We start from the raw sequence: 24,598 nt of genomic DNA on the forward strand, positions 1-24,598 counted from the left end.
CAATTCAGGAGATCGTAAAGTTGCTAGCAAACTTAATGATCTCCTATAGTGATATCTGCTTTAAAAGTATACAATAAGTATTAATGATAATAGTATTTGTTACTAAAATTTTACTTGTCCTATGCTTGATGTAGAAGTTGCCAGTTACACATGAGGGTATGGGGTTTAAAAGAGGAGACTGGTAGGTGGACTTTACCCTTAGAAGTCTGAAATGATGTTGATTAGGAATTAATAATGTATGATTCCTCTCATTTTTAAACTCAGATCATCTGGGCCTGTGATTAGCAGAAAACAGGATATTATGGGACTGCTAAAATGAGATCTATTGAGATGCAGTGAATGAATAAATAGATTACAAAGTTTTAGAATTACCTTTTATAAATACTAAAACCATGATGTTAAATTATTAAATTTTAATAAATTCTACAATTACTTTTGTCAAGGGTATAATTTTTGCTGGACTAAATAATAAAGTGAGTGCTATTCTGGTAAGTCATTGTAATAGTGGGCCACTTTTCTTTGTGGAGGTGGAACCAAAGTAAAGTTGTAGTTATTCCTTTATATCAGCTAGATATGTCTATTTGTTTGGGGACAATAATATCATATGGTTTAGATTTTTCTTTGTTTTATAAAACTAGATTTTTCTCTTACATACTCTCATAACAGTACATGGTCAAATAATTGGCCCGTATTTTTTTGTGTTTAAAATGATGTCACACTTTGAGATGCAATGACTTTAAACAGCTCTTGTCTTGACGAGGAACAGTTTTTTCATACTATTTGTTGAACTCTTTACTTAGTACCCAGTTAATCTTACATGTATAAAGTTAATTGAAAAATAGATCTTAGTAAAAAATAAGAATGGGAATAGGAGAGGCAGGGAAGAAGAAGGGTAGAAGCGTAGATGGGCGGGTGGGTAGGGTGGGAAGAATCACTGTGTTCTCGAATTGTATTTATGAAATTCATGAAGTTTGTATACCTTAAATAAAAGGTTTCTGGGTAAAAAATGATGTCACATAGACCTTCAAAATTAATAAGATATTTTCCTGTTTGTGGTATTGTGAAAAATATAATGAAATCATATTACTTATGTTTTATTAATTCAAATTTACAAACCAAAAAGTTCCCATATACCTTTACTCCTTTTTCCCTGTTAACACCTCATATTAGTGTGTCACAATAAATGAACCATGCTCAGCTTAACTTATAACTTAAACAGAGTACTTTTCAAAAATAACTTTTCTGTATTTTTATACTCTTAGACAGGATCATACTTTTAATATTTTCCATTAATGGTTAAGTTGGCATGAACTATAAGTAAGAATAATTATTATAAATCAAATTTTCTTGATAACTTATGTGCAGACACCTTTCTATGTACTTTACATATACTGGCTTACTTAATGAGATAGGTCTCATTATCACTGATACCTAACAGAATAGAAACTTGGGCAATCAGGGATAAATAGCTCACTTGCATATAGTTGACTGGTATATATTTTTGCTTAGATTCAAACATGGGGTATTCAGGGTCTAGTGTCTGAGCTTTGAGTAGCAATGTTGCCCTAGTTTCCATCACCAAGAAAGGAGAATTCTAACAAATATTTCATTTCATTGCTAAATTAATGTCTGTCAGTCAGAGCAGTCTAGTACTCTCAAATATTATATATAAATCAAAGTAATTCCCCATGAAATTCATTCTAGTAGAATGTTTATAAAAAATTAATAAAAAATATTTAGATCTCTGCTGTCCAATGTGGTAGCCAACAGGCACATATGGCTCTTCAGGTTTTGAAAAGTGACTATTCTAAATTGAGATGTGCTATAAATATAAATTACACATTGGATTTCAAAGGCATGGTACAAAAAACAGAGTGTAACATATGTCACTAGTAATTTTTAAATGTTGATTGAATGTTGAACTGGTCGTATTTAAATTTATTAGATTAAATAGAATACAATGTTAAAGTCAATTTAAACTGCTTTTCTTTTAATGAGGCTACTAGAAATTTAAAAATTACATTTGTGGCTCACATTATATTCATATTGGGTACAATTTTAGGTGGAACAACTAAGCAAATATATTTTTTCTATCCCATATAAAGGATTAGATACTTCATGCAGATCGTTGTTAAGATTATAAAATATCTATAGCTCAGCAATTGATTTCATCTGTACCATAACTGACATTGTGTTTCTGTGGAAATCAAATATAGATGTTTTGGGATCAGGTCCCTTAGGCTGGTTTAGCTGCCTCCATTTGCACCCTCTGAAGGAGTCAAATCTGTCTCCCAATGGCTGCTTCCATGTCAAAGTGGCAGTATTTCTAATTGAGTAGAAAATCCTGCAGGTTTTATATATGTGACAGTCAATAACTGAAACAGATTTACCACTACTAGTAAGCAAAATGCTATTTCTTTGGGTAAATATGGAAATATTCCTCGTGAATTTATCATTTCAATTAAAGGCAATGTTCTTATTGACTGGAACTAACAGTTACTTGAAAGTGATAAGCGTCACCAGTTACTCTTTTAAAACAATTTTAAGGACATTATTACATTTTAGCTGTAGAAGCAGCTGGTTTCAAAATTTTGTAGGTTGCGTTGGTGGTATAGTGGTAAGCATAGCTGCCTTCCAAAATTGTGTAGGTCTTGGTTGATGTGAAAGTTAAATCTAAATGTTTTATAGATTCAAAAAAGGGAACAATAAGAAAGCAGAAATATGTAAGAAAGTATGTAATTAAGTTTATCTGAGACAAGCCTAAGAGATAATGTTAAAGGCGTTCTTTCTTGAGATTTAAAGATTTTAAGTAGAGTTATATATTTTGTTTTATTTTGGATAAGTTAACTCAAATGATTTGATTTTTCTCTATACGTGTGTGTGTGCGTGTGCGTGTGCGTGTGCGTGCGTGTGTGTGTGTATACACAAAAATCAAATAGGGGGCCGGCGCCATGGCTCACTTGGTTAATCCTCCACCTGTGGCGCTGGCATCCCATTTGGGAGCCAGATTTTAGTCCCGGTTGCTCCTCTTTTAGTCCAGCTCTCCGCTGTGGCCCGGGAGGGCAGTGGAGGATGGCCCAAGTGTTTGGGCCCCTGCACCCGCATGGGAGACTAAGAAGAAGCACCTGTCTTCTGGCTTTGGATCGGCTTGGTGCTGGCCGTAGCAGCCATTTGAAGGGTGAACCAACGGAAGGAAGACCTTTTTCTCTGTCTCTCTCTCACTGTCTGTAACTCTACCTGTTAAATAAATTAAAAAAAAAAAAAATCCAATAGAAACTATTTGAATCATATACACTTAAATATAGAGCAAAAGATCCTGGTTTCAAATGAGCACAATCATCTCATTCATTGCGATACAATTAAGTTTACTCTTATTTATTTTGATTTCAAAAATTGAAACTATTTTAGAGTACTAAAATATAGTCAACTGTATAATATAGTACAGTACCTGAAAGTAAAACAAAAGTACTCCAATCTCATCTACATTTATTCTGACTTGAAATACATAGAAATAGGTAATAATAGGAAGGGTTGAAAAAAACCATGATGAAAGGAGACAAGATACCTCCTTATGGTTCAGCTAAAGGTGCATGTGCCCATTGCTGTAAGTCAAGTAAATTGTGACATAACTTTCTTAATTTTTAGCCTTGAAGATGTTGACAAAGGAATTAAATATCATATACTTAACTGTGGAACTAGGTTCATTTGCAAAACATTCTCTTCTTGGCATAATTCCAGTACACTGCTACAAGAGTACTTGCCTCTGGAATCAGTCCAGGCCTGCCTCTATGGTACTCCTCCTGTTTCCTGTGAAGTTTGACAACCAATCCTGTCCAATATTGAGGAAAACTAATGTGTTTGAGAAAGGATGCTAGCGAGTGCCTAACCAAATGAGTAGTCAGCTACTAAAGGACAAGTTTACCTGAGCACTTCTGGCAGTGGCAGCTAATTGTGATGTTTGTTAGAGGGTAGTATGAAATACGATAACTGTGAAAACTGTCACAGTTGATGTAAGTGTGGTTTTTTTGTGACTAAAAAAATCACTCAATTTGGAAAAACAAATATATCTTGTCTACTAATATACATAGAACTTCTTTTCAAGTCTTAAGTACAGTGCTTTTATTATTGACAGCTCTTAAATCATTTACAAATATAAACTTTTAGTTAGTACATTTTATTGTCAAAAATCCTTCTTAAAAACTTACCTTATAATTTTTGTCATAACTCATATGTAAAGTAGCCAATGTATGATCTTTGATAAACATGATAAACAGGGCAATAATTTTAAAAATTAAGGTCCGATTGTATTATATTTTACAAATCTAAATCTTTTGGGGAGACAAAACTGTATATTGGAATATGTTTTGTATTATGGTGACCTTTTTGCAATTTTATTCTGTAGTAAAGCAGGATAGTGTTTTTTCAAAGTGTGGAGCTAGGTATTAGAATTGTCATTAGGGAATTTGTGGTTTGTATTGAATAATAGTGTTCATTTGATCATTTAATTCTTTCCCATATTACTAAGCAATGGAAAGCATTATTTTTTCCTTCCTTTCTTTCATCATATGAGGAAACTGAAGCTCAGAAATGTTTAATGTTTGATGAAAATTTCAAATCCTGGTTATCGGTTTTATTTTTTTCTCACTACTCCACACTGCTTCTCTAAAATTCATTTTAGAGTTCAGCCAGGAAATCCTTAGTTATTATGAGAACTAATGAAACTTTATTCTAAATAGGATAAAGATAAACTCAGTTTGCCTAGGATACTTGTTTCACTTATTTAACACTTTCCTTTTGCTTTAAGAGTGTTCTTTCTGATTTCAATGATAAAATACGTGATCATCATAATTGTGAAAATTGAAGAATTTCAATGCGCTTTACACATATCAGAATGTAGAAATGTGATTGACTAGACTTATTTATGTTGCTTAATATAAATTTTATATAAAGATTTTGAAATTTCATTTTTGTTAATTTCACATAAAGGAAAATTCAGTCAGATTTAAAATTTTTATTAAATGGAATTTCTCTTATAGTTTCTTATTATTTTATACTAGCACATTAACTCATTAATCATTTTAATAAAACAATTATATATAAAATAACATTCTTTGAATTATGATATACATTCCATTTTATGACATAAGAATATTTAAAATGTTTCTTGATTAGATTTTTTTGAAAATTATTCTTTGTTTTCACTTACAAGCTATATGAAATTTTGCACCATCAACTTTCAGGGTAACTTTTAGGCCTTAAGATATAAAATATTTATAATTAAATACATGTTGAAATGTAAGAGATGCTACAGGGTTAATAGCTCAGATATTGAAGCCACTGAGTTTTAAAATCCTGACTCCACAACTCACCACATTAATAAAGTAGGACAATCTCCCTAAACCTTAATTTCCTTAAGTATAAAATGGGGCTAATAAAAATAGTACTTCTCTCATAGGGTTCTTATCAAAATTGAATAAAATAATGCATGTAAAAATCTTAAGAATAGTATCTGGGGCATAACAAGTAATCAATGGATGCCTACTATTTTCATATTAATAATACAACAAGGAGTTTGCTAAGGAAAGCAATCTCATGGTAATGAATGAATGAACATTTATCTCATAGGCCACAAATAGTTAAATTTTCTTTCCACCAGTAATCTTACCCCTGGTAATTTACCTACAAAGGCATTTTAATAAAAGAAATTAAATTTTACATAAGCTTTTTTCTCTCCAGCAATGTATGTGAATTGAAATGTTGAAAGTAACCTGAATGTCCAAAGTGAAGGTCTATCCTCTTGATTGAATATTTTTAAAATATAAATGATGCATCGCTTCTCGGCCTTTTGGCTAATATCAAGTGTAATATAAGTGATGCTATATATATATTTCAAGTAGTATCATTAATCATTTTGAATTAAAAATGAAAATATGGTATTAATTTTCAATATTTGGTGTTTATAATTATACAAAATATCCATAGACAAGAATAGATGGGTGCTTCAGTATAATAATTTGTCTTTGTGGTGGTATTGTGCGTGATCTTTTTGTTAGGCTTTTAATATTCCATTTTTATAATATAATTATATTATAAATAACCTGATAGCCCATAGAGAGACACCCTGAATTATATGTTCAGCATACAGATTTTAAATTTGAATTATTAACTTTTTTATGAAATACAAGGCTCTGATAATGCAGGAGTAATAAATGGCAAATATTGTTTGAAGGATATAAAAGAAATGAAATTCAAGGCATTCAATTAAAACAGCTCACTTTTTTATTTTTTAGTTACTAATAGATAGCAAGTCCTATTCTAGGTAGTTATATGTGTTTATTCTTAAAGTGAAGTATCAGTGACTCATTTAGTCTAAGAAGTAGGCACCATTATTATCCAGTTCAAAACAGAAAACAAATACTCTGAAGTTTTAATATGATTCTTCAATAATATATAATAAATGATATGTACGTATATGATACATATATAAATATTTTTTACATTGGGGAACCAGAGCACAAGGAGAATGGATTAAGTACTCACAATCGTATAGAGTGGTAGATGGCCGCTTAATCAAGTGCTAGATTCAGAATCCTTGTCCCTAACAAATACCCTGTGCCATGTCTTTATAAGGGAGCTTCTTATCTACATAAAGTCCTTTTAAAAATAAACTTCGTTTTAGAATATCTTGAAAGGTGATGCAAGTCTGAATATTTTCTTTCATTTATAATAACTTCAAAATACTTTTCTTTGTCTTTCCTAACATCTTCAATATTTCATCTGCTTTGCTATTCTCGTTCCTACTCCAGTGCTTTCTTCAAGTGGAAATCAAAATGCAGTTTGTAAAATATAACATATAGAGTGTCACTTTATTATTCAGAAAGCTTCAAGCTCCTAATTACCTACCAAAATTGCCTATTTACTTTTTGCTGGCATTCAGATCCTTTCCAGTCGTCACAGCGCTTGTCTAACTTTTAGCTATGTATTAGTCCATGTTGAAGCCCCTGCTCCCACTGCCTGGTACAGGTCTCTGTACCTTGTGTATACCCGTAGTATTCACAACATATTTGTATGTTGTCCCATTATTTAACATTTGATCTCACACAGAAAAACAAATTAATCATCAATGCTTTTCGTAATTACTTATTGTACCTTAATCCTACACATCCTTGAAAAATCTTCCCTAACTTATTCAGTTGACTTCTCTTTTCCAGATTCTGTGGTAGTTACTGGTCATGCTGCTGGTTCTTACTGTGACTTGATTTTTTTCTAACATCAGACCTTTACTTCTTGCCACAATGCCAACCAGCTTGTCTTAGATTGTTAAAATTCTGCTTTTTCTTAAAACTTCAAATTTAATGCCATTTGTACTCAGTGATTTCTCCTTTTGAATAATTATACTTTGCCCTTTCCAATGGAGATTATAAGATACCACTTGAATTTATTCACATTTTTTATTTTCCTTTAGAGCTTTTAAGCTTATTAACCATGGAACCTCACAGTTTTCTACCTACCCACTGTACTATCTTGGCACAGTTCCTCACACCACCTTAGTCTTCCAATAAATGTTTAGCAAACTTCTTAAAGATTTACTCATAAACACACACTGCCAAGACAAATATGTTCTTATTTCCAATTCATATCACTATTTAATATCTTGATTTGGATGACTAATCTCTGTGAGTAGTCTTAAACTTCCAATGAGAACCTTTTATTATGTTTCATTTTTCTCATAGCAACAGCAAAGTGATATGCTAATAATTAGCAAACAAGAACAGAATTCTTTTGCAGATTTAAGGAGTTTATTTCCATTAAAATAATTTAGCGGTTTTTATTCATCACATCACTGTCACATTATCATCCTCTGACACTGTCTTCATGAGTCTCTTTCCAGTTCTCAGTCTTCCGCCTCTAATGAAATCAAAGACATTTCACCTTTTTACTATGTTCTGTGCTTTCAGAAAAAGATTCAAGAGACTGACTACATTTTCTCAATTAAGGTACTCTTGAAGTATGCTTATGTTTACCTTATGGGGGAAGAAGTGACTGTGTTTTAGAATCATGGTAGTTTGCTTCCAAATTATATACAGTATTGTAAATATTAGTTTATAATTAGTTTAAAACAAATAAAAAAAACCCAAAATTTGAAAATCAATCACTATTAAGGTAGAAACTGTATTTTATCATGTCAAAATATATTTCTCTAATTTGAGTTCCATTTTTATTTTCTTTATACCCTTTTTGTACTTCTTAAATTATTCACATTTAGACACTCACAGTACTTGTTTTAAGACATTTTTGAATAGTACTGTGCACAGATCTGGAACAAATGTCATCTCTGTATCTAGTCACACAGTTCCTTTCCCTAGTAGAAACTACTAATGTCAGTTTCTTGTGTACTTTCTGGAGATACTTGTTGATAATCTCTTTAAAATATGGAGGAACATCATTGTGATTCTTAAAATTGGACTCATGTTCAAATGTCTTGTTAGAACTTTGTAGGCTTCACTTAAATAATAGCTGCTTTTTTACCACGTTCAGTCATCTTTCTGTGTACCCACAGTGCATTGAACATGCTAATTATTCAATAAATTAAAAAGGACCAAAGGAAGAACTGATGCAAAGGACAAGGAAATATGAAAGTAATGTGTCTGACTTCACAACATTTCCAATTAACCTACTGTTGGCAAATATAGGGTTACTGCTTTATATTTCTAGGGGAAGTTTAAATTGGTATCCGTCTCTGGAAGACAGTGTCATGAAAGCAATGATGCCTTCAAATTTTGTATTTGATTTAATTTTTTTTTATTTTTATTTTTTTTTATTTTTGACAGGCAGAGTGGACAGTGAGAGAGAGAGACAGAGAGAGAAAGGTCTTCCTTTTTGCCGTTGGTTCACCCTCCAATGGCCGCCGCTGCAGCCGGCGCACCACGCTGATCCGATGGCAGGATCCAGGATCCAGGTGCTTTTCCTGGCCTTCCATGGGGTGCAGGGCCCAAGCACCTGGGCCATCCTCCACTGCACTCCCTGGCCATAGCAGAGAGCTGGCCTGGAAGAGGGGCAACCGGGACAGAATCCGGCGCCCCAACCGGGACTAGAACCCGGTGTGCCGGTGCCGCAAGGTGGAGGATTAGCCTATTGAGCCACGGCGCCGGCTCGATTTAATTTTTCTATACAACTCCTAGTCATTTCCTTTAAGACACGTATCAGTAATTTAAGAAACATTTTATTCATGATGGTATTGTGTATAATGTGGTAATTTGTGAAAATGCTATTGGGATAATTTTCACCAGAAAAATTGTACACAATTATATGTTTGGTATTTTTATCTATGAGCATAAAATATGGTACATGAATAAGGGGAAATTTTCAGAAAATTTTTCTCAAGTTTAAATAACTTTAAGTTATCTTGTTCCTTGGAAAATATATAAAATATTTAATTTGTGGCCTGGAGACATTTTTTATCAAGATACGTAAATTTAATATATGAAAAGTAGGTGGTCACATACACATATAATAGAATGTTTTATATTTTACTATGATAGAAAAAAATTCAACTTTGAGTGAAGGTCATGGCAATGATTTACAGAAGTTGTTTGTTTTCTACCTATTATGTTAACTGATTTTAGAAGATTTATTCATTTATTTGAAAGAATTACAGAGAGACAGAGACAGAGACAGACAGAGAGAAAGATCTTCCATCCACTGATTTAATCCCTGATGGCCACAATGACTGTTGCTGGGCTGGACTCAAGTCAAGAGCTAGGAACTTCTTCCAGGTCTCCCATGTGGGTAGTAGAGTCCTAAGCATTTGGGCTTTCTTCTATTGCTTTTCCCAGGCCATTAGCTTAGAGATGAATTGGAAGTGAGCAGACAGGATAAGAAGCGGTGCCCATATGGGATACTGGCATACATTGGTTTTACTTGCAAACCCACAAACAGTGGCTGCATGATGTTAACTTTATAAAAATTATCATCTTGATATGTATGTTATGGTAATAATCCTAAACCAAAATTTAGTTCATTCCCTTAAATTATTCATTGTAGATGATTGTTCTGTCTTGCCTCCAATGTATCAGAAGGTCAGGTTACTTTTAAAGGACGCATGCTGTGTTTCGTATTTTGTTTTATTTTTTCTGTCAATTAACACCTAATTTACCTCCTCACCTATGGTGGGGATAGCCTCAAGGCTTCACTGAAACCATTAACTTTAACTTCCGCTTAACATTAACTTTCTTTTATGGAAAACCCAAATCTGGAGGAAGAAACACCAGGATGCTTGTGTTAATGATATAGTATAATGTCAATTCTATTTAATTATTATATAATTTCACATGGTTTTGCATTTATAATTATTTAAGTTGAATGGCTAAAAATCTATAATTACTGTACTTTTTCAGATCAACATTTGAAAAATACAGTAACAGTGTGTGATGAATTACGGTGAGAATGGATAGGTGTAGAAAGGTAGAATGTATTTAGAAAATGTTTCTGTCACTAGATAGAAAAAAATTTATTCTGAGAAAAATAAATGGAGAAGTATAGAGTTTAAAGGACTGCTCCATTATTATTCTAGTTCCAATGATTTATGTTATATGTTTAATAGTAGGTTAGTATTATTAACTAAGTTACTTCTCAAGAAGACAATGATACCAAAAGACATTAATTTAATGCATGGCATTAATTAATGAAATTAATTTAAACTAAGAGATGGGTTACATAAATAAACCTAATGGATTTTAAAAGTTTCTTTGTATCTTCTAGTGCTAACAAATTGAAATAATTTATACTATATAGTGTTCCTATTCTAGTTGATGTTTCCCTACAAAGTAATTTTGTCCTTGAAAAGAGATGTGAGATCAAATATACTCCTTACTTGATTAAATATAGTACATCCTTAATAACACAATTTTTTAATGGACATTCTTGTACTTCTTGAGGGTATAATCTATTTTAAAATAATTAGAACCATAAATTCTTGGAATGTACTTGAAAGATCATTACATATATGTTAGAGGAGATTTTTGGGCTTTGTTGGAATAATTAAAAGTTATTTAAAGTGCGTTGATGACAGACTCAAAAGTAAATTCACAACTTACTCTTTCTAGTTTCCTTTCTCCTTCAAAATTGCACACACACACAAAGTATATGGATACACAAATACACACATATATGTGTAAGCATTTATGTGTAGGCATACATATACAGGATACATACATGAGTACAGGATACACACACATAGAACACACACCTACCCAGGCAAGAGGAAAAACAATAAAGTCAACATAATTGAAAAAGAAAATAAATAAATTTTATTTTTCTTCTTCACCTATTTTTAGATTGCTAAATTGCTATGCAGTAATTCCTTAACTTAAAATAGTTAGATTTTGTTCTCTCTGATAATCACAACTAAGAATTAGAGACTAAAAACCCTGTAGAATATACTTTCATATTTAAAAAGAAAAGAAAAATAAAAGTTATTTCTTTAAATTGTGCATCACAATAATAAAAAATTTACAAACATACTTTTCTTTATTTTCAAGTACATCTTTAGGTTTCCTCTACTCTGAAGAATCCTTGAAGGCTATTTATGTATACAAAGACAAGAGAAAGTGAATTTCACTTTCTTACAAATTTCTGTAATAGTTTCAATCTAAAGAAGATGACTTGTAGCAGCTAGCACACGTTTTGAATATTGGCACTATCATATGTAAATGTGTTTTAAAATGAGAACAGTGGGTACCTTATGTGATCAGAAAGCCAGGAACATGGGCAGGTGCAGAAGCTCTGTCACTTAACTCTGTGGTTTCCGACTACATCTTCTCTGATAAACCTTCGGACATTAACTCCTCCACCCCTGCAAGAGCGGTCAGGGCTTCTACGAAACCTGTTCCTCAGAACTGAGCTTTAAAATTCTCCCATGTTAAGCTTCTCCATTCAGGCTGTCAGCTGCTACTCAGAAGGCATGCAGCTCTGGGGTTGTGTTGTGGCAGGGTTCTAGTCTGCAAAGCAAATCTGACGGCGTCATTTTAAGTTCGCTATTTAGGCCGTGCTTCTTACTGTGTCTATGTTCATTCTGCATCAAACATTTTATGCAAAAAAGCCCTATGATTTTTAGGGATAACCATAATGATTTAATCATTGTCCCCTTTGTCAATCTTACCAATAAGACAGCATTGCCCCTCCAAACTGAAAAAGCTCTCTCATTGACTTTCAAGATTACCAGGCCATCACTGCAAATGAGCATACTTCAAAAAGTTCTTCAGAAATGACATCAAAAATAAGTTTATTTTGTTGCAAAAAATTTTGAAATTCATGCTTACCTTTTTCAGGAAACATTATTTTCATTAACTTTGAAGACTCTTCATACACATGGGTTTCATTTTATTTGTTTGTTTGTTTGTTTTTTGCTCAAAATACTTATCTTTAAACTCCATCTTACATGAACTTTGTGAGTATATTCATGCTTCTTTCTAATATACCTCAACTTTCATAATGGTGTAGTGGATGTACTTCCTCTGATTTCTTAGTATTTTTCCTCTGCATTTTTTAAGTTGTTTATACTTTGTCAATAGCTTTTAGTTTACCTTTCAGAAAATTCTTTGGCTAAAATCAATTTTAGAGCATACTTTCCCATCAACAAAATGGATTAAAAGAGTGGAAGCATACTTTTCTTCCTAATTCTGTCATTACTTTTTTTTTTAACTTTTATTTAATATGTATAAATTTCCAAAGTACAGTTTATGGATTACAATGGCTTTTCTCCCCCGTAACTTCCCTCCCATTCGCACCCCTCCCATCTCCTGCTCCCTCTCCCATTCCATTCGCATCAAGATTCATTTTCCAATTATCTTTATATACAGAAGATCAATTTAGTATATATTAAGTAAAGATTTCAACAGTTTGCACCCACACAGAAACATAAAGTGAAAAATACTGTTTGAGTACTAGTTATAGCATTAATTCACATTGAACAACACATTAAGGACAGAGATCCTACATGAGGAGTAAGTGCATAGTGACTCCTGTTGTTGACTTAACAAATTGACACTCTTGTTTATGGCGTCAGTAATCTCCCTAGGCTCTTGTCATGAGTTGTCAAGGTTATAGAAGCCTTCTGAGTTCGCCAACTCCGATCTTATTTAGTTTGTCATTACTTTTTGAGATATACGTATATGACTGGCAACATTTTACTCTTTTGCCTCTCCTGCATTACAGCAATTTTGCATATTCTAATTCAATATTATGAATGTTCTTATTGTCATTGTACAGTAATGATATAATGATGACACATCTCTGTTTTGAACTGGAATTCATTGCTTTATGTTTCTGGTAGAATTCTTAATTAATTGTAATAAGAAATTCAGTTTTTATTTTTTCAACTCAATGATAATGTTATTTATAAAAAGCATATTAAATTAAATTTATGGAAGTTTAACAAAGGAAATATGAAATGGAAAATTTCAAAATAAAAATCGCATACCATAATAATTTAAGGCAAAGCCTTCATAATTTGAATTCTGATCTATTTTTATAGAATTAAGAAACTAAACCACACACTGATCAATCTTAAGATTACAATTAGATTATGGTCGCTGTTCATGTTGGAACTGTATAGTTCTGGAATTCCCACTGTTAGCACTGAAAGCAAGTTCAGTCAAGAAGTGTATATGAGTGCATAATCTGTTAAAGTTCTTAATTCTTATTTTTTCAAAAGGTAACAATTCTGTTATGGTTTATTTAAATTTGACAAAGAGCAATGAAGACTAAGGTGGAATAAGAGTGAATAAGAAAGTACAAGGTTAGAATACTGATAGAAAAAAAACTCCTTATGATCTTTAGATTTTAAGGATTTTCTGTCATTATACTCTGTTGCAGAGACAACAAACTCTATGTTAGGTTTGTAAAAGAACATAAAGATTCAGCAGTCTGCAAATACAGCTCATTGTAGCTTATATGATATGAGTTGAGACAATGTTGGCTTGTTGAAAAACAAAACACTGATGTATAGTAGAGTTCACATTAAATACAAATCTTTTATTGTGGCCAATTTTTTCTATTTTTTTACAACTTCCTAGTGTGTCAGATAAAAAATTAAAAGAACAGAAAGTGAAAGACCTTTTGCATATGGATAATCTACACTGAAAATAATATACATTTTACTTATATTATCATAAAGGGCATGGTTATTTATTATTCATTAATGTCAACAGAAAACTGACTTGCCACTTGCCAGTCACACTGAAATCTGATGGAATGTTGACATTGATTGATGGACATACTGATGAGAAAATGCATAGGCAGGCTGCTTAGGTCAGATGAGCATATGAAACCATCCTGGGCCCCAGTTTAAGGACGAAGAATCTTCTTGCTGCTGCTTTTCATTCTTAAAAATGATTTGATGATATCAAGAACTCATTAGATTCTTAGGATTAATTTAGATTTTTTAGCACCATAGTTATCAAATAAGAGTAATTATTTGATTAGAAAAAATACAAATTTTTGTTGCCTTTGGTTTGCGTCTTAGTGAAATAATTTTGATTTCTTATACTGTTTTATAAAAAGAAAATTCACAATAAAATTTGTAATTGTTTTACATATATTTAACTGAAAGAACTGGAATTTTTATTGAGAAAAATACCATTTACTTGAGAGAATAAAAATTGAGTCATTGAAATATAGTGAGTAAGATATTAGGCATTAAAGGGAATTGTGTTCTTGTAGTACTCCTTGAATAACTGTATTTTTAAAAATAAGTCTCTCTATCTCAATAAGTATACTTATTTTGCTTTTTACAAAATATACTTTGCTTTTTATGAACTTATCTTTCATTCAGTTTTTCTAACAAATTTTAAAGTATGTATTTATTTTATTTGAGAGAAAGAGAAATACAGAGACTAAGAGAAATTACTGGAGCAGAGTTTTCAGCCCAAGTCTCTTGTGTGAGTGGGAGTGACTCAAACACATGAACCTTTACTTGCGGCTGCTCTGGGTGCATATTAGCTGAAAGCTGAGACTCTTGAATCCAGGCCAACATGGCTTTCAGGTACCCAAGCTGCTTCTTAACCACTTCACCAAATGCCACTCCTCTTGGAATTATTTTAATGATAAATGCTAATAATATATCTAGAACAAAGCACTTGGCTGCGGAACTTTTAATTGATAGCTATTTTCAACTATAATTTGTTAATTTTTTAAATTGAATGAAATCATTAACACTAAAACTAATATTCAGAATTTTGTAATCCTTTAATATAGGCTTAAGAGTTTTTATTTCAAAATACAGGATAATGATTTATACTTTGCAATCTAACAAAAGTTTTAAGCAAAGTTAGAGTTAGTACTTCTTTATCTTCATTTCTAGTGAAGATATTCTTTACTCCTCACTTTACACAGAAGTTTAGTATCTACTGGGATACTTCCAGGAATTCATGGAAAATGGAGTTAAAAGACAAATTTTAAAAATACATCCATAAGGCCGGCGCCGTGGCTCACTAGGCTAATCCTCCGCCTTGCGGCGCCGGCACACCGGGTTCTAGTCCCGGTCGGGGCGCCGGATTCTGTCCCGGTTGCCCCTCTTCCAGGCCAGCCCTCTGCTGTGGCCAGGGAGTGCAGTGGAGGATGGCCCAGGTGCTTGGGCCCTGCACCCCATGGGAGACCAGGAAAAGCACCTGGCTCCTGGCTCCTGCCATCGGATCAGCGCGGTGCGCCGGCCGCAGCGCGCCGGCCGCGGCGGCCATTGGAGGGTGAACCAACGGCAAAAAGGAAGACCTTTCTCTCTGTCTCTCTCTCTCTCTCACTATCCACTCTGCCTGTCAAAAAAAAAAAAAAAATACATCCATAATTTTTTCTAATATACATTCTGCATGAATATTTTGAAGGTCCCTTGTATATACTTTAATTGGACATCTCTGCAATTCCAAGTGTGCAAATATGTTGAATTATATTTTACATGGAATAAATAATGTTGATAATTATGTATTACCATTTTAGAGCTTCTACTTGATACAGCCATATATATTCAAAAAGTCACCTTTCCTAAAATGTATTACATGTAAACCTGTTTGCAAGAGTGTTTCATTATTTTAGCGAATGAGTTCTTGAACATTGGAATTTGGGATTGTGAAACTTCTTACTAATTATTATATTATCAATACAAAGCCCAAACATATAATAATAGCCTGCAGCCAGTGTCCAATTATTATATTGTTACATCATCTTTGTGAGGTATTAAACATTGTTATGCGTTTTTTATTCATGGAAGACCATATATAACAGGAGCAGCCACTTAGAGAAAGCAAAACTGATTTCAGAAAATTACATAGAATATTTTCATTTACATACATTTTAAAACATGGTTATCAATATCTTTCTATAAAATAACTAGGAAGCATGTTTTTCCCACCTACTGAATAGTTCTGTATTATAGTTATTTATAAATTAGTCAATCATAACAATGGCATGAGATTTTGATTTCCCATTTAGAAGCATCCTATAGGATATCTAAGGGTTAATTTTGACAGATAAATGACATATCAGTTTCATTATGATGACATTGAGAAACTGTGATAAATAGTTTCACATTTTCTGTACTGACATGATGTTTGCTTGTCTGGTTGCATCCTTTCCAATAGAGAACAGAGACACAATTACAAAAAAAGACATCCGTGCCAACGTTTAGCTAGCCAAAAAAGGGCAAGCTCTTGTGTTTAAAAGGTAGAGAATTCAATCGATGAAAATGTCTGGACCTGTTAGCACCAATAAAGCTGAAGGCCACTGGGAAGCTCAGAGAGGGTCTTTTGTTGTTGAGATAGAAAGAAACCCAAACTATGACACTTTGAGGCAAGCAGGGTCAGCAAGGAAGATCATCCATCTTCTTCAGTGGCAGCTTTCTGTCAGATTCTAACCCTGTTCAGTGGAGAAACTAAGCCTTTACTGTTGACACCAACTGATTCTCAGCCAAGTGTAAATGAAGCTAATATTCAGTGACCTTATGCATAGCAAATGAAGCCTTGTGTGTCATTTGAGAAATAATGTTATCTGACACTTCAAAAAGTGAGTGATGGACAGAGAGAGAGAGAGAGAGAGAGAGAGAGAAAGAGAGAGATGAGATGAGAAAAAGAGAGAGAGGGAGGGAGGGAGAGATGGTCAAATGAGTGAAGATATATCGTTTAGGTATTCCATATTTTTAGCTGATTTTCGTAAGAGTCATACTTACCATATTAACACAAATTTATCTTTGTATTACTTTCATTTATATGTCATGACATTTTACATACAGAGCTTGACTGTGCTGCAGAGGCAGCCCTTGTTTTCCTTCCTTCATTTTCTAAATGCAGTGCCTAGTCACAGAAAGAGAGGATTCAGATTCTGCTAATAAGAACTATAAATTTCAAAAATAATTCTGAGTTACTAGTTCACATTCAAAGCATAATGAAGCAGAATATATTTCTTTATGATTGTAAAAAATGGATTGATCTCATTAGAGAGCAACACTGAAAGGCTGTATTTTTAGTGTTGTCTTTAAAACTCCTTTTCTAGTTAGTAGTGTCTTTTGTAATCTAATGATCTTCCTAAATCTATAAATCAAGATTTTTTTCATATTTTGTTAAATGAGGATTATATCTTAAATTGTAGATTGTACATTTCTTTTTCTGAGGGATTTTAACACTATTTATTTTTAATTTTCATCAAATAAGGGTTAAAATATACCCGTGTTCATAAATATCCATTACATCAACAATATTGAGTCACTGCTGCTTTCTGTAAGTAGCATGTTGCCACTGCAAAAAGTGGAAGAATAGTTGTGATAAATATAAAACAGTAATTTTAAAGAATGTGTGGAGTATTAGGATTTTGGGGGAAAATAAGTTAAAGCATAGTTTTGAATTTTCAAAGAATTCCATGGAAAGTGATTATCTGACATGGTGGATTTTGTGAGAATCGCCAGGACAGATCTGCATCTAATTGACATCAATCATGTTTGAACTGAAAATAAACAATTGTAAAATTTTTGAAATCTGTGTATTGATTCTTGTTCACCTCATCAGTCTTGTTTATTTGTACTTATTCAAGGAGTGAACATGTTTTGTTCTACCAAACCTAAAAAGACAACATCTGATCAGTATGGCATTTTCTTCTTAGTTCTTTTTCTGACAAGTAACTGAAATCAGATGAGTTCCTACACAAAGTCTCCTCCTGGCAGTGTTCCTGAGCCTAATCACACAAAGACACTAAACATATGTTTAGTCAATTCTTATTTTTTTCCTCACATTTGTCTGAAACTAAGCACTCTTCCAAGTACAACTATGCTCAAAGACCAAAGAGAAATTATCTGTGTTGATAGTAACTTCACTGAGTTCTGACATCTCTCTCTCTCTCATCTGTTGTTTATACTCTGCAGGGCTTAACAGTGATATATATTTATATGTATGGCGAGTCTTAGAATTGTAGCTTTCTTCATGAAATATATGTGATATCTGCACATAAAAATATAAAATTCAGTGAGTGATGCAGTATTCAGACAAAAATAACAATTTTCAGTGTTAGTGGTGGTGACTGGTGGTCATAGTAGGGAAATAAACTAATTTTCAAATCAATTGAATTGCAATATTCAGTTTGTACGGTCTTTGAGATAAATGCAGTGTACACTATTGCTTAGCAAATACATCCTCTCCAGTGATAATAGAGCCTCCTATCCTGGATATAAGTTTGTATGAATGTTCTACTCAGTGTAGTCTAACTTTCATCAAAAAATCTGTGCAAAAGCTGCCTGGAGTACAAATACATTTTTTTTATTTTTTTGCAAATTTTTTTTACATGACTCTGTCAAGGGTTTTCTTCAGAAATTTTATTGAAAGAATTTCAAGATCAAATGGGAAAAAAAATAAAAATTGGTTAAAAGGCAGTGGATTTTGCTTCATGGAATCAATAGTTAATGGATTTAGCCAGGTGTTTGGATCTAAATTGAAAGGCCAATTGTACTTTATGATCTGTAGAAGTCATATTAGATTAGTAACACTGAGGTTTAAAAACCAAAGTGTCATTTAATGCTGTTGTTAGTAAGTTTCAGCCCCATGGCCCTCAGACCTTAAAGAGTTCAGTCCAGTTCAGTCTTGCTAGCCCACAATAGTTTTGTTTTGTTTTTAATATTTGAAGCTCTGGTTTCATAAAGGCTTCTAGTAACTTTCTGAAATTAACCTTTGTCAATTCATTTGAACCATTTGTGTCCTCTCACAGGATGTCGAGGCTTATTCTTAGAGGCAATGTTTGGTGATTTCTGAGACTTGGAAGATACTAAATATCATTCATGTACTTATTTGACAATCATTGATTGAACTAAGTAGCTCAAAATTATTTAGGTCCTAGGAGAGGTCTCCAAAATGTTCATGCACAATGCTTAAAAAAAAAAAAAAAAACTTCCACACATTATAACAGTTTTGCAGCTGTTTATACAAATCTTATAATTCAGTTTTTTCCAGAAATATTTTGAAGTCTCTTCTTGCATTCACATACAATATTGATCAATAGTTCAGATTTTTAGGAGCCAGACAATACCAGAAATAAGTCAGAAAGTTGTAGTAACTGAGGGCTATGGTTTGAGAACAATTTCCATTAGAAAATTGTTAAAGATGGCTAAACTAATCACACCATTCTAGTAAGGACTGAGTTTTGCTAAAAGCAGGTCTTAGAATTTCAAACACCTTTTCATTCAGTCAAATATAGAATCAAAGCATCCTTATTCAGAATTGATTACTGTTATTGTCATGTATTGTTACCAAATGAAATAATTTGTCCTGACATACCTTAGTTTCATGTTGTATAAATTTACAGAATGCTCTAGTTCACTAATAAAAATGCATGTTAATGTTAAATAATTATTTGCAGTAAAGAATTTTTGTTTCAACTAGTTTTCAAAGAAAATGGCAAAACATCTTAAAGATTTTTAGTTTCTGCTTTGTTTTTAATTTGTGATATCAAAATAAACATTATGCCTGTTAATTTTAAAATAATAAATTGTGCTTTATTATGTAATGGATAGGTTGGAATAGTTATATTGTTAAATAAGAAAGAAATTATTTTGCATTTAGGCAACAAAAATCAGATCTGCTTGGTTTTAGGGGTTTTCTGTATTCTTTTAAGTGATACTAAATGTTATTTTGTAACTGCAATGAAAAATTTATGGGAAAAAGAGTAAATGGATAATGTATGATTTTAAAAGTGTTTTACTTGTTTTTCCTGGGTAAACATAAAGAAAAAACATAGTTTTTACTCTTAGTAGTATAATTAGTCAGAAAATTATCATGTGAATAGTGACATCCCTGAGAGTTATGGACTTTGCTATTTTTTTTCCTTTGTGTCAATCTGAAGGGAAAAATAAACCGGTAGTTGGAATACCTAGTTTGACATTTTCCATCCTTTCCTGTTGAGAAAGTCAGACAAACACACACACAAAAACAACAGAAAAGGTAACCATCCCTTTGAGGGCATGACTGGCTTTACATCTGATTCTTACTGTGCTATGGGGGTCAAAGATTTCCGGAGAAGCTTGACCAATGTTTACTGTCAGGAGAAGTCGGTAACTTTCCCTTTTCATACCTGCAGATATCTGAAGTCACGTACAGATTGGACTTTACTCTGCACTGTTTTGGCAGCATAGCTACGGCATTCTGTGGCAGTTGTAAAAGAATCCTGGGATGGAAGGAATTGAGTGTAAAAATTATTTTATTCTGTACAGCAGATTATTGTATATTATTTTTATAAATTTAAATTATAGTATATAATAATTTAAAAAATTTAGATTATAGCATTTTATATTCCAAGGAATTGAGTCTAACACTTTTGGATGTGCTCCAAAATATAAATATTATAATGAATGCAAACCCCAACTACAGCTCAAACCTAAGAACTTTAGTTTTATGTTTTCTATTTCTTAGACCACAGAGAGTTTAAATTTTATTCTGTTTCTAAGTAGCTGGAAGGTAAGTTAGGCAATAACAGGGTAAAAAAGTGAATTATTCTATTTTGATGTGCTTATCTTTTAGCGACATATATCCAAGTGTATAACCAACTTCTCCGCCCTCTATTTTCCCTTCTCAGCCTTCTGTCATTTTTTATAATCATAAATATAAAATAGGAAGTTCTTAAGTCAATAGATATATATAGATAATTTTCTCAACTGAGTCTTCAGTTAATCCTTTTTCTTATCTATATCTTTTCCTTTGTGAGTTAAAAAAATTTGTTCCTGAGTTTTGCCCTGTTCTGTTCTTACTGCTTCCAAAAGCCCCCCTTTATTCTGTACTCTTCTTTGAAGGCAAAATATTGATTGAAAAGGCCAGGATGCTACAATTATATTCTTCATAATACCATTTAATATGTTTCACCATTTGAATACTGGGAAACATTTTCCTGTTTTCTTTTCCTCTATTGCCATTTTTCTGACTGACTTTCTTAGACAGTGTTAGCATATCAGTAATTTCCCAAGTGAAGACGATTTTGAGTTTCCACTCACACTATGATACCTATGACAACCTTTCTTGGACTCAAGGTAGAGTTATTTCATTCATCTGTATGAATATCTGGAAATCCTGGGCCAGGCAGAAAATTCTGGAAGGATTGCTTGTTAGATGACGCTCATAAAACAGCTACAAGTACTCTTAGCCCGGTTTTAAACATTTGTTGATACTTTAAATTACCAAAATGTGTTGTATTTTACTGAAGGAAAATGATGAAACTGACAGGGATTTATTATATTATGGTGTCGATTCTTTAGTGCTGCTTGGAGAGTAGAAGACTGAATACAACGAAAACACTGGCATTAACAAGAACTTAGAATGAAAAAGACTGTTGGGGAAAGATGTTTGGAATATAAAACCAATTCAATTTAGTTCAACAAACATTCCTTGAGTGTTTTTTGTTTATAGATAACTATGATAAATTTGCGGAGGAGAGATAAACTTCCATGAGTTTATAGATTGCCAAAACACTTAAAATTAATAATGTGAACACTCTAGTAAGGCATTTTAACTCCATTTGAGAAATTAAATTTTACCTTATAAATTTTTTCCTTTTAAAATGTCAAACCAACAGAAAAGTATAAAGAATAGTACAGTGAACACTCTAATGTTTTCAGATTCTCAATTGCCAAAATTCTGCCACTTATTTTCTTGCCCCCACCCTGTGTGTGCATGCGCATGCACATACATGCATACATGATGCATTTATGTGTGTGTGTGTGTATGAATGTTTTGTTCCCAGCTGAACCATTTGAAAGTAAGTTAAAGACATTATAATAGCTAACTATTTTTTAAGATTTATTTATTTGAAAGGCGGAGTTACAGAGAGGCAGAGGCAGAGAGAGTGAGAGAGGTCTTCCATCTGCTGGTTCACTCCACAGATGGCTGCAACGGCCAGGCCAGAGATGTGCTGATCTGAAGCCAGGAGCCAGGAGCTTCTTCAGGGTCTCCCATGTGGGTGCAGGAGCCCAAGCTCTTGGGCCATCTTCTGTTGCTTTGTCAGGCCATAGCAGAGAGCTAGATCGCAAGTTGAGCACCCAGGACTGGAACCAGCTCCCATATGGGATGCCTGCATGGCAGGCCATGGCTTTACTCTCTATGGCACAGCACTGGTCCTGTAGCTAACTGTTTAAGACTCTAGCATACACCTCCCCCCAAAAAAGGTATCCCCCTACATAAACACAATACCATATTTCAAACCCACAAAATTTAACACTGACTAAAAAAATATTTTAAAATGTAGTCCATATGCCAGTGTCTCAAAATCTCCTTTATGTCTTATGTTTTTCACTCTATTATTTAGATAAGTAGCTCATTTTTTTTGTTGCTGTATTTTTCTTCCCTTTTAATCTGAAACTTTCTCTCACATTTTTAAATATTACTGACTTTCCATTTTAAAGAATTAACCCTATTAGAATCTAGCATTTCTAGATTTACCTGGATGTCTTTCTTCATTATTTGATTCAAGTTAAAATTTCCAATTGGGATACATTAAAGATAATGTAGGCTGTTTTGCATTGCGTCACATCGTGCCACTTTGTTTCCTTATTTGTGATGCTAAGTTTGGTAACTTGGTTAAGATTATGTACACCAATTCCAGTATTATAAATTTATCATTTTCAGTGATACTTGGAAAAACTGAAACTTTCCAACTTCTGGTAAATTTTTATCCAATATTTTATCATTAATTGATGACTTAAACTGGCATCACTTATTACATTGACAGGTGCAGAATATTGATCTATTATATTCTTATTTAGTCTACATTTCGTGATTTTTTATTCTATAAGAAAAATGATTTTCCTTTCTTAGCTCTAACTTTTTGTTGCTGTTATTATTAAACTCAAAGATCCTAATAAAAGAATAATTTAAAATGTCAAGTTTGATTTCCACTTGAAGAAAGGTGAAACAGACAATTATATTTTCTTTTATGTTGTCATATTTTTAAGATTGAAACTCTAGCTCATTTATTTCATCTTTTATCCTATTATTACCATGTTGTTTCTCTGAAGAGTAGTTGAATGAAACTTTATTTTATGCAACCTTTATAATCAGTAACCAAGTACTTCATTTTCAGAAGGCTTTTGAAACATCTTTCATGTTGATAACATAAACTTATGAAAGTAAGTCAATAGTAGTTAAAATATTTTTATAGACTAGAAATAGAAGAATCAGTCCATAATCCACCACCTGATTAGCTTTGTAAATGGGCAAACTACTAAATTCTAGACCTTCCTCTCCTATTTTCTTTTTTTTAAATTAAAAACTATTTATTAATTACTTATTTATTTGAAAGGTAGAGTGAAAGGAGTGGAAGTGAGAGGGCAGAGGGGGTGAGGGAGAGAGAGAGTGAGCTTCCATCTTTTGGTTCACTCCCCAAGTGCATGCAATGGCTAGGTCAGGAGCCAAGAACTCTTTCTAGGTATCTCACATGGACCCAACACTTGGGCCATCATCTTTTGTCTTCAAAGGTGCATTAACAGTAAACTGAGTTGGAAATAGAGTATCAGGGACTCCAAATAATACTCTAATATATAATACAGACATCAGAAGCCACGGCTTAACCTGCTGTGGCAAGATACCTGCCAGCTCTCCTAGCTTCAAAGCGGAAAACATTAATAGCATCAATTTCAAGAAGTTGTGTGGGGACCAAATTTCTAAAATTCATAAAACTCTAGCACATAGAAATGGACAATAAATTCATAGAAATGAGATGATGCTTGTAAAACATTTAGTGGACAACCACATAATAAGCAATCAGTAACCTTTAGCTACAGCTATTATTCTAAGAATTGATGTTGTCTTTGTATTTTCGTAATGTGGCTGGAATGATCTAAATACCTTATTGATTTTTACCTTCATAAAATCTGCCCAGTCTAGCCTATTAATTTCTCTTTATTTACTGCCATTATTTTAGTGTAAGTCATTGTTCTGTCTATCTTGGACAGTGACAGTAGCCTCACAATTTATGTTTGTATTTGGACTTGTTCCCTTTCAATATTTTTTTCTACTCACTCATTTTTGAAAACGCAGATTCAATGATGGCTTTCTTTAAAACATATAATTCCCTCACACAATTTTCAAGA

The 24,598-nt window shown here is 32.8% G+C and overlaps 1 protein-coding gene across 6 annotated transcripts in view; it reads left to right on the plus strand.

Moving 5' to 3' along the window:
• EPHA7 (EPH receptor A7) overlaps positions 1-24,598 on the plus strand; it is a 194,550-nt gene that overhangs the window by 9,132 nt on the left and 160,820 nt on the right. The window lies entirely within an intron of this gene.

The sequence above is a fragment of the Oryctolagus cuniculus genome, chromosome 5 (genome assembly GCF_051225735.1).
Source record: "Oryctolagus cuniculus isolate XC-2025 breed Fujian yellow rabbit chromosome 5, ASM5122573v1, whole genome shotgun sequence".
Lineage (NCBI taxonomy): Eukaryota > Metazoa > Chordata > Mammalia > Lagomorpha > Leporidae > Oryctolagus > Oryctolagus cuniculus.